This window comes from Cygnus olor, chromosome 20 (genome assembly GCF_009769625.2).
Source record: "Cygnus olor isolate bCygOlo1 chromosome 20, bCygOlo1.pri.v2, whole genome shotgun sequence".
NCBI classification, from domain to species: Eukaryota; Metazoa; Chordata; class Aves; order Anseriformes; family Anatidae; genus Cygnus; species Cygnus olor.
In genome coordinates this window covers 9,859,022-9,879,550 of record NC_049188.1, presented here as the reverse complement: position 1 = coordinate 9,879,550, position 20,529 = coordinate 9,859,022, and the positions used below count along the sequence as shown (strand labels likewise).

At 47.9% G+C, this 20,529-nt stretch overlaps 1 long non-coding RNA gene across 2 annotated transcripts; it reads right to left on the bottom strand.

Annotated features, from left to right (window-relative positions):
• Positions 1-355: 355 nt before the first annotated feature.
• LOC121057937 lies at positions 356-20,079 on the bottom strand. 2 transcript variants are annotated; one of them, XR_005814025.1, is made up of 4 exons: positions 20,048-20,079; positions 6,376-6,443; positions 5,773-6,021; positions 356-4,937 (listed from the first exon to the last, which is right to left on the bottom strand). It is a non-coding gene; the product is annotated as an uncharacterized LOC121057937 (long non-coding RNA). The 2 variants fall into 2 exon arrangements; XR_005814026.1 differs by having other exon boundaries at positions 5,821-6,021.
• Positions 20,080-20,529: the final 450 nt, after the last annotated feature.

Sequence of the window (20,529 nt, the reverse complement as noted above, 5' to 3'; positions counted from 1 at the left end):
GGCCAATGCCAATAGTTTCTTTTAAAAATGAAAAAATATTTGTTGGAAGATTTACAACGGGATGGAAAGTTGTGAATCTATTAAAAGCTCAGCAAATCCACTCCACAGAACTGGACACCGCGGGGCGAGTGGGTCTGAAGCCCAGCCCTGCACATAGCCGAGACCTCTGGGACAGGGAGAGGGAGCCAGCTGCCCTTAACATCTGGGGAACTTGGACTTTTTTCTCTAGCGAGCTTCCCAGAAAGATGCTCTATACCATTATATTCTCTTCTTACTCAGAACATTAGGCAGTAGATGGCATACATCTGGGTTTGGCCCCCTTATGATCCTGCATCAGCTGGTTTTAATGTCCCGTTGCACTGAGGTGCACGCTGGAGATGCAATAGGCAGTGCTCTATTCGGAATTGACTGCCAGATAAATATGAGGGACATGATTTTCAAGGATGACCAGGGGACTTAGACACACAGCTTCTATTTATTTTAATAAGCATCGTGTCCCTAAATCTCCCAACTGCCTTTTTAAACACCTAATGGCTTAGGCTTTATTCCCTTTGCCTCTCCTCCCCAAACACACACAAATAAATCACATGCAAGCTGTTTCCTGGTGTACGTCAGGGAGAAAACAAGGAAGTTTCTAATGAAAGGAATGATCATAATGCATTTACGACCATTATCTAACACTATTTCTTGCCTAATTTCCTTACTGGCAGCTTTCAGACAGTTTTCATGATGTGGCAGAGTTTAGCTCAGCATGCCAAAAATTCAGACTGGAAGAGATTGTACATGGAACTGCAGGGTCTTTTCCCATCTGAGAGGATCCTCTTTGGGTTTGCCCTCTCATCTGCCCATGAGAGGTACATGGCTGATCCTGAAGCTAAACACTGCCTCTGAGCGCTGCCGTATTGCGATCAGCAGGGCTGGGTGCAGGATGATAGGTTCCCACCTCAGTATTCTCACTCCGGTATGCAACAGCACTCATTAAAGGCAACTCCATCACTTTGCCATTGTGGAAAGCAGCTCGTCTTGCCCATGCTGAAAACGGGTCAGTTCATACAGATCTAACAGATACTAACATCACAGCCCAAACCCTAGTCTAGACGAGGTCCCCATCTCCCGCAATTACGTAGGATTTGTAAAACCTGTGGATGTTATAAGTAATAAAAGGCACTACCCAGAGCAGGTGAAAGCAGGGAAGTACCTTCTCTTACTGCGTTTGTACAGCACTAAGACAATGGAGCTCAAAGCATCATGGCAGCTCACAGGCAGTGTTATGATGCAGATAATAAAGATGAAGGAAGAACAAAGAGGAATATGTGGCCAGCTCGTGATTTGAAGTCTACAGGCTGATTTATGTCATCCGAGGATCTGGCCCAGTTAGATCTAATTTTAACATCCTTGACAAATTCCCTTTAACAGCAAACTGTCAAAAGGGAACCTTTTCTCCTCCCCTCATCCTTCCATCTCCATGAGCTGTTCCCTGTGACAACACTGTTCTCAAGCAGTAATTGGCAGTATCATTCCATTATCACTTATTCTTAAGGCCTGAGGATTTCATTCCTTGCAATTTTCCTGTTGTACAAATTCATGTCTATTAGTTTAACACATGTGCACGTGCATGCATTCATCCCCTCTGTGTGTGTGTGCATATGTGTGTGTGTGTCTGGGGAGGAAAATGGTACTTAAACCTGAAAGGGCCATTGTCTTATAAGCCATCCTAAGGAAGGAAAAGAGCTAATTACTGGTGACATGTAGTTATGACTTGCAGTAGGAGGTGCCTTTGGCGTCTACAGCAAACAGTCTAAATTCTCCTTATAAGCATTTTAAATGGATGATGATCCTAATGAACTTAATAGCATCGCTATCCAAGGACAGCATCAACTCATTGCTATCCTATATTTTGCAGAAATAGCTTCTCTTTAAACACTGTGCCCCTGCTTTGAACAGTAATGGTTTTTAAAAGTGTCTTAGCACACAAAGGCAAAATCTTTTTTGAAACAGGGTGGAATTGGTTGGTGATTATCACTGAAAAGCTGGCAGCCACCAGCTAACCTTCTAACAATGAAATATGGGAATTTACCTTCATGCTTCAATGCTTGCTATTCAGCTGTCTACCAGGGTCTAAATCAATGATTCTACACCCTCCACTCAAGGTTTCTCTTTCAAATGCTGCAGATATGACCTTAAGTTCATCATCTAAACAATGCAGTTCACGTTTAATTTCATTAATCTAAGATCTTCCATAAAATTGCAATATGGCACCATACCTTTCAAGTACCTTCATTAAAATCCATGTTATTTCTAAATCCTATGCATATCTATGAGGTCATACGGTGTTTTATTAAAATGGATTTTTGAAAGGCTCAGCTGTTTTATCACCAATTGTCATAAGGTAGTTTACAATAAAAAATAAAATAAAAAAACTCTCATTGTGTAGGTGATGAACAGATCACTTATTTCTACAAGTTACCCCATTTCCTAATTTTTACCCTCTTTCTAAGGATTTTACAATTGGAGGGAAGAGAAAGAAATTACGAAATCCTCCTTGTCCATGTATTTTCTGCTACTTACTATGCCTAGTGCAGTTACCTTTCTGAAATGCACCATGTCATTCAGATCCAAGGGACATTATTTCCAAGATTTGCCCTCGCATGTCTGCGTGGCACCATGTTCTCAAACTGCACAATGGATTTTTTTTGCTATTCTTGGAATAATATATTGACAAAAGTTTCCTTTCCTACTGCATTCCTTTCCCTATCTCTTGTCTATTTTATAGATCATTTGGTATTGTAACAACACTTTGCAAGGCTGGTTAGGAGCAGGGACCTCATGACAGTAGATGCCAAGAGCACAAAGGAGAGATCCTGCCCCCAGAAGCCCAGCACTCTCTATCCATATAGCTAGAAATATTTAAGGGAAAGAATTTTCTTCTTTATTTTGTGCTTGCAGCCAGCAAACACAATTTCTGCAGGAAAGTTCTTACATAATTCAGGCTTATGCGCATAATAATAACAGCAGCAATGCAAAACAAATAGATTAATCATCTCCCTAATAAGTGCACATCGAGATGGGTTCTGTCACCTGGACTTTGCGGAGGCCCCGAGCACAGCTGTCCTCCTGCACCCAGGGTGCCCGTGGGCTCCGGACCCTGCTCTTGCCGGGATGAATTCCAGGCTCAGGATCGACTCCACGCTGCCGACCCCTCAGCTCAAAACAATAGTGAGCAGAAAGCTCCTGGTGCATTGGGGGGTCTCAGGACTCCCTGCCCGTTTCAGAGCTTGGCCACATGGGCAAAAATCCCAGCTTTGCTTCATCTCCCCAGGCTCCGCTGGACTTGGGCTGACTGCTGTCAGTAAAGGCTGCATGTCTGGAGTCTGCTGAAGTCACCAAGAGCTTCCCTGTATATATGCACTCAGGCTAGACCTCATACTTTAATTCACCACAGGTGAGGCTGCATTGGAGCAACCACTGCTCCCTCTGTAATTAAACTTGCCAAGTAACTGTAAGCTCAGCACCCGCTCTATTGGTCTCTCCTGGAAAAAATTCCCTCTGTATGTTAGTGCCGAACAAAACCAGACCCCTGGCAAAACCTCACGCAAACATCCAAGTATTTAAGTTTTTCTCAAAGGTACAGAGAACACAAATGATGATATCTGTACCCAAGGAAAAATAATGTTCCACGGTGTTTCCAGCTCCTAAGCAAAATATTAAGCAGCCTGGAGAGACAAAGCTGCCCCGTGGTCCTGCCCTCGTCCTCGGCACTGTTTTACTGAGGCTCCAGCAGCAGGCACAGACACACTGCTATTGAGATGTCATTTGTGACAAACCTTCCACAGTTAATATTGGTTGATGACTTCAACCTCGCCTTCCTTCATCCTTCCATAAAAACGTACCCGGGCTGCAGTACGGCGCTCACAGTGCAGCATTACTTTGAAGAAGCAATTACAGCGAGCAGAGCAAGGAACTAAAGACAGGTCACCTAAATGAACTGGGGGAAAAGTACATGAGAAAACAAGAAAATGTCTTCATCACTTTTCAGGCTTCAAATTGGAAAAACAGGGATCAATACATCAGAACTTCATTTAATGGTGTGAAAAACAATCCGCCCCACGCCAGGCAGGAATCACTTATTGCCAAACAAACAGGCCAATTAGCGCCGGGCCGGCACGGGGCGCAGCCATTCCTCCGGCCTTGGCGGCCCTGGCATGGGTGTGAGGGACGAAGCCACCGGCGGAGGCTGCTCTGAGGCCACGTGGCCAAAAAAAATATTTTTTTTAAGTGGACCGTGCAGCAGGAGTTGTCTGTTTTTTCTCCCTTAATTTTTCTCCCTATTCAGTGTAATGATTGGAGGGGCTGCATACAGCTGATGCACAGAGGGAGGTGGGGACGCGACGTCTCCCTATGGGCTGGGGTTCATCCAGAGCTTCTCCGCCTGCTTCCAGCATGGTGGGAACAAGAACAATGCCACCGAGCTGTGGCTTCGTGCTGCCCACGATGCAGGGGATGTGCAGGGCCACGCTCGCCATGAGAAGCAGGATGCGGCCACCCTGGGGCCTGCCTCATCCCCTAAAGCCCCCCAGCTTTACGGGGCACTTTACGGTGCCCTTTACGGGGCACGCACAGCCCCAAAACCCTGCCTGAGGCAACGCCAACCACTGCTGCTCTTGGCCCAACGTGGCCTTCGGGCTTTTGGCAACGGAGCCCAGCACCCTCCTTGGTCAGCTCGTCCTGCTGAACGAAGTTTATCTCCCTGAGTACAGAGATGGCAGCTCCTCGCTGCAGCGTGCCGCTCCGGACACCATACCTGAGCACAAACACCAGCCACGCGAGGGTTTTATTGCCTCTGCTGTCATCGCCGCCGCCAGCATATTAAACAGATTAATAGAAGCGATGTGGAGGGAGTATAAAACATGCCAGTCTTCGCCACGGGCCGAGTGCCACTGAAATGCAGAGAGGCTGGAGCTGACATTTGCAGAAGTAACGTCGTGTTATTAAAACAAATTTGGCATGAGGGGAAAATATGTTTGCTTTGCACTTAATAACTGCTACGAGAGCATATTCAAAATCAAATATTTGCAAGGCTGAACATTAGGGTTTTCTCCTCCCCTTCTCCTCCCCCTTGCCAGTCAAAAACAGTCCTTGTGGCACTGAGCCACAAGGCTGGTATTTTAAACACAAATACAGAGTGGACACCAGGTCTAAACCCCAAACCTAGCTTTGAACTGATATTTGTCTTCCAAAAAATAATCAACCCAAAAACACGTGGCCACAGTCTGGCTGCGTCTAGAGAAAACTGCTATGCATTGCAATTTTTCTCTCACTTTTCTTCCCTTCTCCCGAAACATTGGTTGTATTTTCTCCCTTTATTTATTGGAGTGCTAAATGGATTATTTCAGTAATAAATCAGGCCCTTTCATTACTTTTTTTAAGGTGTTGTCACTGTTATGAAGTACAGTGTGCCATCAAAATTAAGCTCAGATTGCATTACCACCTATTTTATAGATAGAGAATGACTTGATGGATTTTTTTTCCAGCACCCCAAGCACGGGGTGTCTTTCCTTCAAAGAATTACCGGCTCCCCACGTTCACAGAAACGTTCCTCTACGAGCTAGAACACTGCATTCGGATATCCCTCAGATACCTTTGTATTACATCTCAAAACAGAGGGATGACATTTCTTTTAGCCCAAGCTAGATATTTGTGTAAATGCAAGGAGCTGCTAACAGGTGAGGGAGCGCTCGAGCAGGATCACCTGTGTGCCTGGCTCCTCCTCACCTGCCAGCTATAAATCTGGAGCCGTTCTGCTGGAGTCAGTGCCGTTACCTTCCTGCAGAATTGCCTAAGTGGGACTGGAGTGAGGCAGCCTTCGGCTTTGCTGCATTTGTAGCAGAGGCTGCTGAGCAGGATGCTGATTTTCAGGGTCATTTCTGCTTGACTTCAACTGAGCAAGAGCCGATTTTCCTTGCCCGCTGCCAGCCTCCTACCAGTGAGCATGTGGAGCCTGTTTCGCTGGTCTTCTGTACCCTGCAAAGGACAAATAGCATTACTCAGGCTAAATTTCCAAGCAAGTCTCCATATGCAAGGCCTTTATATATACACTTTTCTAACTGGGACCGTGCTGAGGTGCGCAGCCCAGGAGGCGGCGCAGGTGGCCATGACTTCTAGGCACACGGGTTAGGTGCTTGCCGCCCTGCTGCTGTGCACAGCTGGGTTTAAGCAATAGGTGGCAAGTCAGGAACGACGTTCTCCTGAATTTCCAAAGCACAGAGCTTTTCTGCGCTCCCACTCTGTGCCTTCCCTTTAAATTTGCAGCAGCATTTTTGTCAGGACTTTTAGAAACCAGAATGTCCCCAAGGAAATGAATAAGGAATGCCTCACCTGCACATGACACGGCCCTCTCCAACCTGTGCTCTGCTTGCTCCATCTTCCAACCCTCCTGGCACAAACTGGGAGCAATCCAAAGAAATTAGTGACATTACCCTCTGCCAGCCGGCTGACACTTATGTTCCAATCTTCAGGAAAGTGACTGCAAATCTGCGGTCACGTCTGCCTAGTGCTACAAAAGTAATTTCAGAAAACTAGCTGCTGCGCATTACGGGCGACACTCTGAAAGCCATGCGTGTCCGTGACCGCTGCTGCATCCCGTGACAGCACTGCAGAGCATTTCATTCGTCTTCCCCAGCGGCAAGATGACAGACTGAAACCTTACGTATTATTGAAACCTTCTCCCCCCCCTGGCCCACAGCACCCCCGGCTGCCCTGCTGGGGACAGCCGCGCTCTCAGCCCTGGGCACCACAGCTCCCCACCAGCCCTGGCCATGAGCACGGTGCTGCTAGGAGGTGCAGGCTGGAGCCAGACCTCTCCACTGCCAAAAGCTGCTGATTTCCCCCCATTTTCAGGTGTCTCTTGCTCATCACATGGTGCGTGGCAAGCGTGTCCAGCGCCACATCACCTCTGCTCGCAGCCCCCACCTTTGAGAGGCCATTGCAGACCCAGCGCAGGGCCGAGCTGCTCAAGGAGTTAAATGTATTAAGCAATTTACAATTAATATAGAACTCATTCCAGAGATATCTACTAGAGAGTACAACAGGGCAATTAACCCACTAATACACTAGGCTATTACATCGCTATGTCTCTTATTTTAGCCTGAGGTGATTTGAAACGCATTGGATTAAAGGATATTACAGGAGATAGCATGAAAAATAGCTTAATGTAATGAGCCATCCCGTGATGTCTGCTATTAAAGATGATTTGCAGTTGAAAACTACAACATACAGTAGTTCAGCCATTTAGAAACACGAGTGTCTTTAACCCTTTTCTGGCCCACGTCCCTTGGAGGGATCGGTGCAAGGGTCCCTCCTCTCCCCCCACCTCCCCTGCCTTTATCCGAGGATTATCAAATGCACCTTATTAAAGCACAATGGTGTCACTGGGAGATTGGTGCCTGAGGTTGATAGAAAACCAGTAATCTGCTAATAACTTTTAAAAATAGATCCCCGAGAGAGTAAATAGGCTCAGGCCGAGGGAGGCTATTTGACTGGCGACACGTTGGTGAAATGGGAACTTGTAACAAATTCCTATCCTAGCCTTAGGCCCGTCATATCAGTTCAGATGGTAGCTCAGACAGAGCCGAGAAACAAAAGCACCTTATCTTAAAATCTCTAATGGTACAGCTTAGCAGGGGAATAGCAGCACCCAAGCGGGCGAGGAGGGCCCTGCAGCTCCCAGGGGTCCCTGCCCGCGGAGTACACCGACCTCCTGCAAAGCTCCGGCATGCTCGCTGTACAAGAGCCCAAACAAAACTGACACTTATTTGCAAAAAAAAAAAAAAAAAAAAGTCCCATGTGGCCCATTAAAGACATTCTGGGCAGTTGGGGAAAAGTTGTAAATACACTGCCATGTAAGTACCCTGCCTGCCATCGTATCCTGCTGCATCCCACTTTGCGACCAGGCTCTCACCTCACCCGCTTCAGGCAGCCTCTCTCCAATGGCACCACTTCGTAAGGTGCTCTTTACATGAGAAATGTCTTCAGGGGAGTCAATGCGAAGAGACTTGCTAACACAAGCCCTGGATTTTAAAAGTTGGGTGCTGATTCCCACTTGAAATCACGAGGAGGAGGATCACTTGTTTTATTGTGGTTCCTCCTTGGAAAAAACTATTAACAGTGGGGGAAAATTGAATAAAAGAAAGAAAAAAAAAGGAAAAAAAATGCTCTCAGGAGAGTCTCCCAGGCCTGAACTGAGGCCCGTCTCCACCAAGGTGGCCACAGAGGACAAAAAGCCCTCCCCCAGCCACCCCCCCTGCGGCCATCGGCAGGGACGCTGGGCAGAGGGCGACGTGCCACCAGCCCGCGGCGGTGGCAGGGAGGACGTGGCGGGGCCTCTTTCTAATCAAAGAACTTGTCACTGTCACTTTGGTGCTAGCAGACGCCAGGGACAATCACCAGGACCCTGCGCTGTGGAGATGCGTTGCTAACAGGCGGCGCTCATCGCCGCCCGGCCCTGCGCTAACGCTTCCCTTTTCGCTTTACTCCGCATCCCAAGCGGCGCGGGGAGCTGTCATCTCTCGTTTCCATCCCGAGGAGCAAGCGGCTGGGGAGAAGGGGAGAGGATGACCAGGTCTCTCTGACCTTTTCTCCTTCAATTTCGTTCCTCTCCTCAGCGAGGAGAAGATGGCAATCACGCTAGGTGGAACCGACAAACTCATCTCCGCGTCGCTCCCCTGCGCACACAATCACCATGTCACTCGGCATCAGGGACGCGCAGGCGGTGACGGGATTAGGGGCCCGTGATGGCCCTAATCTGGGCGCAGGTTTAAGCCTTCCTGCTGCAAATCGTGCTCTGGCACTGCTGGCTGGGGCTGCCTGTTCCCGTGCGAGGCTTGGTTACACGAAGAGCAGTGGTTGGAGGTGCAGCACCTGGGTTTTTCCCTTCCGAGTGGGATCTGGGTCTCCCTGCACCTACAGAAATCCCCCACAAGGCAGGAGGCGTTTGCAGCTCCTGAGCTCACTGAGTGCTTCACGCCACTTTGGGAAGGAAACCAGAAAAATCTTAGGGTTATACCATGGTGATGGGGAAACCGAGGCACAGACAAACACTGGGGCTGTTCACAGCCATGGCCATTAGGGAACCGAGCACCCAGGTGCCAGCCCCACTCCCCTCTGGGGCACATGCAGGTGGGTGAGGATGGTGCGCCCAGCAGCACCCTCTGCTATGGGACACACACCCCGTGCCACCCCAAAGGCTGCTCCCACCGGAGCCAGCCGATAACCCGCAGGGTGAAGGCAGGAGATGGCAGTGGGGTCCTCACGGGAGCGGGCACAGAGCCAGGGGGACAGCGGTCCTGCAGAAATGGGAGCCAGACCGAGGCACTGCCAGCATGTTGATGGACAGAGCAGGTCATTAATATTCCCAATTAATAGGAATAAACTGGCCAGACAGGAGGACTTTGCAGCAGGACTGGCATCTATTCACCGGGGCTTTGCAGGCCACCTCCGAGCCCGACTTTTCAGCTCTCCTCTGCCTCTGTGTGCTGCTCGGGGTGATCGATTTGGCTGTCCCAATACCGACACCTCGGGCAGGGACCAGCAGTGCCGGGGGCGCCTTGCGGTGATGTGAGGCTTGCAGGCACACTGATTTGTGGGGAGAGTGGTTTCTGGTAAATTAGAGATAGCACATGAAGGGGGATTTTTCTAAACTGTTCTCAGCCTGCGAAGAACAGAGCACAACACAAAACCATTGGAGAGAAGAACAAAGAACAGATACAGCGTCATTTTAGTCAACTGTGACCAGTTCTAGGTGAGATGCCACTTTGCAGGACGACGTATTCCTGGTCGGTACGATGCACGCCAGCTGAGTGCTCCTGATACTTGAATGGAAACACACAGGAAGGCAAAGGGGGAGTGGAAAGAAGCCGGGGAGAGGTTTCATACGGGGAGAGCTTTCTACAAGAAAACTCCCTTTTTGGAGGGTAGGAGAGATATTAGTTGGTAACAGCGAGAGCATAGATTTTTGCACTCCTATAAATCATTATTACTGGAATGTCCCCGAGGGGATGAGAAGAATGAATCAGTTACACACACACACACTCAAAATGCCAAACTTTCTCCCTATTTTTTTTTTCCTCGAAAGAGAAAAGGAAACAAAGACAGGAGAAAGGTAGAGAGGGAGAGAGAACAAAAGCAAAAGGAAAAGGAGGAAAAGAAAGGGAAGAATGGGAAGAAGGGAATGAATGAACTTTGGAAGCAATTTATAATTCCTTTCACCTACATCATGAATTGAACATGCAAAAAAAAAAAAAAAGAGGAAGGAAGGAGGGAAAATATTCCGCCCAGCATGCAGATTATCATTTGAAAAGATTCTGTTGCCATGTTTTTGTCCCTGGGTGATGAAAATGAAATTGTCTGATGTGTGCGCTGTGTTAGATTTACCTTTGCAGGGTTCACCCACAATCAGTAGAGAGGGGTCATGCCACAATATGTCATCTCACAGCTCCATCACACCAACTCCAATTTATACGAGGAGGTATTATGCATTTCAAAGGAACCCCCTGCGCGTGGCTCTTGTTACTGATCTATATCACAGCTCAGCTGAGGGAAGATTAGTTCTGCTGCAAGGGCAACGAGACTTATTTGTTTATGATTATATCCTCCTTAAAGACGCACCATTCCTTTTTTTAATGTCTAATTTAAAGTGTGCATTAAAGGGGCTGGGGAGGGGGTGGGAAGTAAAAGGTGAGAGAATTCTGTACTCTCCCACAAGGAAACCTAATAGTCTTAGTCTCCCATGCATCCTGCTCATTAAAAAAAAAAAAAAAAAAAAAACTCCATTTAAATGCAAATTTCAGTTTTAGCTGGGGACTCCCCCAAAAGCTTCCCTTGGAAGCACCAGGGAAATAGGATTCAGAAACCTAAAATGGCTGACAGCAGTTGCACGCCGCTGAAGACGCTTCCCCCGAAGCCCCCTCCCCAGCCCCGGCCCCGCAGCCCGGGCAGCCTGGGCGCAGCAGCGCTTAGCGCCGCTCTGCGCGCCTCGCTTGTTTTACCTCGGGCAAACACCACCCCAGCGAGCTAAAACTGATAATATTAGCCTTTCAACTCCTGCTCGCTGTTGCTTTAATCAACGTTTTCCCAGAAAGTCGACGGTTTTGTCCCCGATAAAGGCTCTGGCAGATTTAATGAGGCCGCCGAGCACGGCAGAGCCCGGGAAGCGCCGTGCCACCGAGCGATGCTCCCTGCATGCCCCGAGCAAGGCTTGGGTTTTGGGGGGCTCCAGCTCACGGCACGTGCCCAGGAGCAGCCAGCACTGATGGGAGATGTTCTTTGGCTTTGGGGAGGCCGCATCGAGAAATTCCTGGAAAGTTGTAGCAGCAGAGAGGGGGATTTGTCTGACGGGACATGACACAGAAGGAAGCGGGTTAACACCACACGGTCCCACACATGGCTGTGGGGACACCAAAGCCAGCTCCTGTGGGACCACATGCCACAGGGTCAAGGCAAAGGCTTCAGTCCGAGGCATGTAGGGAAAAACACAACATGCACACTGCTGTCACTAGAAAATCATAACTGGGGTCTTCTAAGGAAAAAAACTGAGCAACTTGGCATGAGGGACTTGTGACCATTCCTGCTACCACAGCCAGCTGCTGTCCCTTTGCTGGGACACCAAATGTGGATCACAAAAGTCCTCCTTATTCTCAGAGGCCAAGAGCAGACAACTGATAATTGCTGAGGATTTATTAAGGTGGAAGCGTCCCCTGGCTGTGAGTAATTTCATTTCCCCCTCTAAAAGGGCGCTTTGCAGGAGGAGCAGGATAGGGACAGGGTGCACGGGCCCACTGCAGAGCAGGCTGGCTCTCACCAGCTGCAGCTAAGCACACACCCCTCCAGAGCCCAGAAACAGGGACATGGCTATCCCTTAAATTGGGGGAAAACATGGATTTTTTTTGATTGCAGCAGTGGAAAGGAGGTTGAGGTCCCAGCCCCATGCCTGCTGTCAGCATTGGACTGGAGAGGTGCAGCAGGGGTGGCACAGGTACCTCGAGCTTCTCCTGAGGTTTTATTGAAGCTTTTTGCAAAACTTTGGAGTTACCAAATCAACGCGGAGTCAGAGCATCAAAGCTGCCATTGTCTTGCCTTCAAATTACTGCTGGCTGCTTCAATTAGATGTGCAAGGCTGAAAGCGATGCCTGTCCCCCTTTGCCATGCCCTCGGCGCGCTGGAACAATAGATGAATGGATAAACGTATATGGAAGAAAATGAGCATATTAATTACAGGTGGAATTGGCTCATATTTCACTCTAAGTGTACAGTGCATTCACACAGAGCTGCACCTCATGGGGGCTTTGGATGCTCAGTGTCACGGTGAGCACGGGGCAGTGGCACCCAGCAGGGTCCCCCCCAGGGGGCTCTGCCCTGCCCCAGCCCTGCTCGCTGGGAACATCGCCACCAGCCCCAGGAAACCTTGGTGTTGTCCAGCCCCGAGCACTAATGCCAGAAGCCAGGCTGGGGAAGGAGTGCTCCAGCAGTTCAGACCTAAAGCATTAAATATTTTCTGCTTAAGTGCAAAATCTTTATCACACGGCTCGTTAAGTTTCTTCGTATGCTAGCCCATGGCTGGAGAAGGAAAACCCGGGATGCTGAGGGCCAGTCACAGGTCCCCCAAAATCCACAGCTCTCCACGACCCCATGGGCACCAGGCTCCCATGGCACAAGCAGTGCAGCCACATTGGCCTCACCACACCACCGAGCCCACTAGCACCAGCTCTTGGCACCCACCCGGGGCTCAGAGGGTACCCCCCACAGGAAGGGACCCTCTTCACACCCCCCCTTCCCTGCCACTTTCTCCCTTGTTCTTCGTAAAACCACACTCATTTCACTACTTTGAAAGCTCGTAATATGATGGGTGAAAACAATTAAATGAAATAGACTGGTAATACCCATGGGAAAACATTTTTTGATATGATATTACAATCTTGTTTCAAAATTGGATTTTGCCAAGAGGAAATACAGTTTATTATAAAACACATTTTCTTTTAATTTAATTATATAATCTTTGGCTTCAGAGAAGGGATGCTTAAATCAGACCCATTTAATTTTCAAGTGTATTCACCCATCACCTAGGGCAAATTGGTTTAAATTAGTAGGTGACTATATAAGTTCTAGATGTGTGTCAGACAAAAATTTATCTGCAAACTCTGTATAAAAGCCCATCTACATCAGCAGCACAGCAGCAGAAATTACAGGGGAAGAACAGACAAGTACCTGAAGAGCAGTATTCACTCTGATTTCAATGATAGCCACGACAAAAAACAGATCTGAGATTTTTCTTTTATTTTTTATTTTTTTTTATCTTGGTTAATGTTTTGCCAGATCAGTTCATCACACTGCATGTCTGCACTATGCCAATAAAAACTGATGACCTGCAGTTAGTTTCTACCAGGTGCATTAAATTCCCATAACGTGAACAGATCTTGCTAAGTCTACCATAGCCTCTTCTTTTGCAGAGATTACATTTCCAACCTAATGACAAGAGCGGTTTGTTCAGACACCGCAGTCGCTGAACTCTTCCTCCGATCCATCACAGTGACCCAGCGCACGCTGCTGCCTGCGTGCTCGCAAGGCTGCTCAAGATGGACAGTGCTACAAGAGGTACATCGAACGAGTCTCTTCCCATCCCATGCTTTTTTTTTTCCCCCCAAAAAAGGATTTCCAGAAGCTGAGGGTGAGCCCCTAGAACTGCATGGGAAGGGGATGCCCCTCTGCGAGCTGTGCCACCCGCTCCTGCCACCGTCCATCCACGCTGCCCGGCCACCAGCACGGGACAGCCAGACAAAGCCACCTCCCAGTAACGGCGCTCTCCATCACCTGGGAGAACGATCATGCTGCTCATGACCGTTTGGGACTCAACATTAAGAAGTGACCCCCAAAATTGCCTCAGTTACACGTTACCAATGTGCACGCACGGCTCTCACAGCCCAACACCTGCGTTTCACCGCCGCTCGCCGTGGGGTGGGAGGAGCACTTGCAAAGACAAGGGAGGAAATTCCCCAGTGAAGGGAAAATACTGCAGTGCAGTCAAGGCTGACTCGGCCAGAACACTATGGTAATAGTAAGTAATAACAGGTAGGACTCGGAGGGTGTTTTTCACTGCAGATCCTGCGCCTGGCCCACCTCACCACCAGCACTGCTCAGCCCCAGCAGGGCTCTGCCATGCAAGTGCCCATTTGTAAACCGTGGCACAGCAGCACTCTGCACGGGCTCCAGACCCCACACGAGAGCCCAGCAGGTTTGTACACCACCCAAAATCCCCAGCCTTGCTCACAAAGGGACGAGCACCCCTCCTTCTGCACCCTCTGGCACAACCAGCCCCACAATGTGCACCACCACCAGTACAGGCAGCCTGGTGCCACGAGGCACGCACACAGCAGAGGCTGGGCCAGACACCCTGCCACCATCAGGAAAAAAAAAAAGGCAATAACAAACATCAGGCAATTTGGTTATTATAATTCTTGCAAGGCTGCTTGGTTTTCAACAAGCAACAACGAAACGTATATCATGGTTCTTGTGCCAGGCAGAGTGCGCAGGTCACTGCGAGAGGAAAAACCTGCGAAGCTTCCCACAGCTGCGGCACCGGGACCATTGCTGCAGGTGTGTAGGCTGTCTATGTGCATAAATAAACACACAAATATATATAAATATAAATGTGTATGTGTATATACATGCACATAAATAAATGTATATATATGCATATATCACTGTAGCATCAGTATGGGAAATTCTGAAAAGATTATTCAAATGAATTGGAAGCATTGTTTAAAGGCAAATTATCATTATTTTTATGTAATTATTATAATTTAAGAATTATTATAACTAAAATCCATCAAAATATTGTTGGTAAAAATACATATATATTTTAAATCTATATAGAGATCACAAATTCAGACTCCCCCAGTCCAAGCTCTAAGTGCCTCCCTCACAGCTGCACACAACGCTGGCACCTTCCCTCCGGCATGGGCTCCCCACCCAGCCTCCCGCACACCCCCCAGCAGGGCAGACACTGTTGGGTGCCCCCAAATCACCCCCAGCACCGCCCTGCGGGTCCCAGCAAGCTGTGGCCACTGGAGGGGATGGCAGCAGCTCCAGGCAGTGCTCTCAGCCGGCAGCACCATGTGGGTGCTTGGGTGTCCTTGCCCAACACGTGGCTGCACGGCCATCACGGCAATATAGGGGCGAATAAATACATATAACAACAAACTAAAACACATTATGATTTCAACAGGTGTTGACACCTGCCTCCTTCTGGGTCCTCGATGCCAGGAGAGCACCGGGGCCATCCCAGTGTGCAGCACCCGCAGCACCCGAGCCCAGCGGCTGCCAGGACATGGCTGCGCTCCACACCAAGTGTTACGAAAACATATGATCTCAGCCACGGCTGGCGAATAAACATTAGAGGAGGCTGTTTCAGATCTTTGTAGTAGCAAATCTCAGCACTTAACTAGTAATGCAATAAGTCCTATCAAGAGCACGCTGAAAGGTGGAATAAATTTCCCGGAGAACAATGCTGGTGATGTATGCATATGACCAACGCACAATAAAACTGTAGAATGGGAAGAAAAAAATGCACACAGTCAATACAATAAAATCAGCACAAATATAGGCTGTGTAAGCAAATAAATCTAACAATCCAAATATTTTACAGCATGCTCACATGCAGAACATTTTTCCCCCCAGAAATCTTAGGGTAAAAAAAAAAATAGACTGCTTTGCATCTTAGTGCATTGTAAAGGCATCAGCGGCTGTCTGCACAAATTACCATTCATCTAGGCGTTGTTGTGGAAATTTTCAAGGGATTTGCAGTAATTATATGACAAAATGCTTGCAAATCTCACTCATTGCTGAATAGAAACACACGGGTCAAAGATTGAACACTCTCAGCTTGGTAATTTGTAAATGTCAATCAGGCTGGGGGCCACGGGAGGCACACGGGCGGAAGCAGTGAAAGGCAGAGCTATTCCGTAGCAACCAGAAAAAGCCTTTTCAGTACAGATTATAAAAGGCACAGGATAGTTTTACTTTCCAGCTTTTTTTTTTTTAAACAAACTGATCACCTTGCACCAAGAGGAGGAGGAAGAAGGGGGAGAGCTAGGAGGAGGGAAGTAAAGAAAGGAAGGAAAAACAGTTTAAATAAAACTGGTGAGATTAAATTAACTGATACATACATTTGCAGAGGTAGATCGTTTGCTCTGTAATAAATATGGACTCCTATCTTCCCTTCTCCAAGACAGCAAGGAAAGCAAAATAAAATTAAAAGATATAACAATAAAAATTATAAATGCATTGCGGTCCCGCAAACCAGCAGCCTGTAATGAAGGCGGCTTGGAGTTGGGGAGTGCGTTATCAGCCCGGAGTGTAAATAGGACAAGGGACACACGGTGAGGGTCGGATGCCACCAGGCCCCCAGCTGGGGATGGGGGCTGCACGTCGCACTGGCCTTTTTTGGGAAGTCAGCTCCATCATCTCCCATTTTCCCCAAAGTGGGATTTGGCAATGAATTGTTTTAAACTATGCAAAAAAATAATAATCCCAGCACTTCCCACTCCGCAGGGAATATGTAAGTGACCCGATTTGCCTCCGGGAGAAGCATCTTCCCCTCCTTGAGGGCCATTCCAGGCATGATCACAGCCCAGGCTCTGTGCACTGGGGATTTGTGGCGCTTGCCCTCAGGGGTGTCCCTTGTTTCAATGACAACAAAAATGCTGCTTGTGTTTAAAAATGTTGATGTCTTATGCTGGTTGCCTTTTTTTTTTTTTAAAAAAAAAAAAGGGGATAAAAAAGGAATGACAAGATGCTGCTATTTTTGTCCTAGAGATTACAGTTTTTTGAAAAAAAAAAAAACCCACACCTTGGAACAACTGCAGTCATCCAGCAAATCCTTCAGGCCTCCCTGCGGGAGCGTGGGCTGCAGCCGAGGAAAACTCGGCACAATTCTGTGAACACCAAACCCAAGCTGCCAAAACACACCTTTGCTCCAAATGCAAGACCTCCCTACCTCTGGGAAGGAACGGCTGCTTTAACCAGCTCAGAAAAAGAACAAATTTCCCTAATCCTGCCACGGACATAAGGGGCTGGGGAGTACCCAGGAGGGTAAGAAAGGCAGTCCAGCTGCCAGCACACCTTGCTGGGCAGGAGACCTTGCTCCAGATACACTGAGAGCCAAGAACAGCTTTTTTTTTGTGTAACATTAAACCTAAACAGATGCTTCTCCCTTGCTGCTGGTACAGGCCAGCACCAAAGCACACCAGGACCGAGGCCTCACCGTGCGCCCAGAGCAGGGCTGCCTTCCCCTGGCACCGCCGGGAGCTCTGCCCGCAGCCTCTTTAATGAATCCCAGAAAAATTATGAAGTACCATAAAGCCACAAGTATCATAAAAAGTATAATAAAATTGAGAAAAGCTATTAAGTTATAAATACAACCAATACATGCAACATCACTCAGATGGCAGAAACTAGCCATAAAATAAAGTCATTTTAAACCATCATCCTACAAGTTACCAAGTCTCTTAATTCACAAGTCACACTTCCCTTTATGACATCCAGTCCTATTGTCCGTACCAAGAGCTGGGTAACATATATCTCCGTGTACTAGTTAAATGTACACGTGCCCTTACATATGGGGTAGGACAGAGGACTTCGTTCCCTGCCTTGGCACCTCTCATGGCCTCTCCACGAGCAGCCGTGCAGGTCTCCGTGTAGTCCCTACGCAACATCCAATTTCATCAGTGCCCTAAGCACCTGGCACATGCAGGAAACTCCTTTGGAGTTATTGCACCACATGAAAGTGTAGAAAAAAAGGGGCTGGTGCCTAGGGAAGCAGAGGGGTTCTTGGCACCTCACTACCCATGCACACCGTGGTGCCACATAATCCAGCTCCAGAGGCTTCGACTATTAAAGACCAAAGTTATCCAGACATACCAGTGTCCATCTACAACTAGAGATGCACCAGCAAATTGCTTAGTAAGAGGTGCATTACTCTCTTAGACATACACAGAGCAACTGCAGAACTAGAGGCTTACAGAGCAAACATATTTCCTTTTACTCACTCTGAATTTAAGGCTGTTTTTTCATATCAAGCTCCCAATCGCTGTGAAAAATCCTCCTGTCTTTATTTGCTCCCAAGGTTCTGTATGTTATGAATATTCATTGAAATAATTAAATACGCTGTTCACAGCCCATTGTGTTTACTGTTAGCCCAGTAAAAAACAAACAGGTTAATGGTGATCTTTAATACGGGAATTTAATATTACTCCACCTATATATTGGCTAAAAGTTTAGCTTCTGCTTTAAGCTTCATCAATTTTCTGAGAATAAGTAACCACCATAAAAGCTCGTGCTGGGCTGTAAGTCAGAGGTATACGCCTCTATGTATTTGTCTTGTGCGCTATTTTTGCTGAATTCTTATTTCAGTTTTGGCTACAGCATTAGGGAAAGAAAAATATAGAGGGGGGCAAACATCACACCTCCGAATTATGAATGCGACGGACCACTTGGAGCAGGGAGGTGGGCCAGGCAGGAGCGCTCCGACAGCGAAAACGACCTGAAAAATCTCGTTACGATCCAGCAGTCGCTAGAAAAATGTATTTACCAAGGATTGTGTCACAGTGGGAGAGCCCCTTTGAGAATCCTGCTGTTCGCATGGCACCGGGAGGAAGGGGCTCCCCGGGACAGGCACCCACCCTCAGCTCCCCTCGTAATTAACGCTGCCGCGCGAGGATGCGATCACTGACCACTGACCACTTGAAGAGGGCTGTCCAAGACAGATCAGGGAAGTCGATGAGGAAAACAGACGTTAATCACACCATTTATTGGCAATAAGCCTCTGCTGGGCACTGCTAAGGGTGAAGGAGCCAGCCCCCCACCCGTGGAGTGCCCAGCTGGGGGCTCCCCAGTCTGCCCCAGCCCCTGCAACCCGACTGGAAAGAGCACCTCAGGGCTGGGAAGGAACCACACAGCAAGCAGCCAGCCAGAACAGCTCGAGATACACTGCTAAAATAAATAAAATTAAAGGAAAAGGAAAAATAAAAAAGGAGGGGACGCATACGCTGCTACTGCTTATCTACAGCTTCTCGTGATTAGACAGAATCGACTTGGCTGGAGACTTTCACTGGGTCTTGAACATTAGAGAAATATTATTCTCTGAATTACCTGAAGTTTTATTTAATGCAATGAAAGCTCGTTTTAGATGAGAATTAGTCCTGAAATGGATGACTATTAAGAAACGCTCGATGATGTATTGCTCACCCCTGTGAACTAATGAACTCGCAAATATCTGGCGGTGAAATGCAGGGGGAGGGGGCCGGGGGAGCGTGCGATGCCTTTCCGTCTGAGAGGTGGGTAATAGGACAAACAGTTGAGAAAATGTCTAATTTAACACCGAAATTAGTGGAGCTCTCATAATTTATACCTGCAAAGCAGCTACTCCTTCAACAGAGCTTAAATATTTTCAATAGCCCGAGTGTCAGTGAAGTTACACCATCTGCTAAACTGCTCAGAGGAGAGGAAAAACTAAAACCAAACCAAGAAATGCCCCTACATCAGAGAAACAGGGCACAAACCACAGGCGTTACCACTTCTTACAGGGCTTTACAAAGGCATTTTCTATTAAAAGATCTGTTCCCATCATTTAATGAGACTTTATTCTCAGGGTCCCTGATTGCCTTAACCACAGGGGCTACTGGCAATTTTAAGAAATGACATTAGCTGTTTTTCAGTTTATTTCCTCCCAAATCTTTGCACATTTTTAGTAAAGTGAAGCAATTCAGAGCAAGGAGAGGAGAGCAGCAGGAGCTGGGATCAAAGGTTCCCTGGCACACACCCCTTTCCCAGAAAAGAAAAAGAAAAGGAGAAAGCAGTAAAACAAAATCAGCCACAAGGGGACCAGACCCAGCTCCTGCCATACAGCAAACACCCAATTCCCTTCAAAACGGCAGAAAATGAAGCAAATTAAGGAGTTAATCTACATTTCAGGCTATTAAAAAACTGCTGCCATCCTTACCTGCAACACCATTGGGAGGGAACTGGGGCTCCCCTGGAGGAGCTCTGCCAAATTTATAACTGGGAGCACCTGAGCTGCCTCCGAAGCTCTCACTGACAAATTAAGGGACAAATTCACTTATAAATCATCGGTTTCTGGGAGGTTGTATTCAACTCTGCAACGTTGCTCAGCAAAAGCCCCTCAGCAGCAGGCAGGGCAGCTCTTTAGCAAGTTCCCTTGAACATTTCCCCAAGTAGGAGGAATGACTGACCTCATCTCCAGGGGGGAGCAGGTGTAAGGGGGGAGCAGCCAGGCCCCCACACATGAAGCTGCACTTTCGGGGGGTTTGGCCCAGAACTGATGAGTTTGGGGCTGGGACACCCCTTCCCACCTGTGGGGACAAACAGAGAAGTTCAGGCATCCAAGAGAGGTGATGTAAATGTCTAGCTCTGGGATAACCCACCAACACGCAGCAGCATGTGGCTGTGAGATACAGCCCAAGA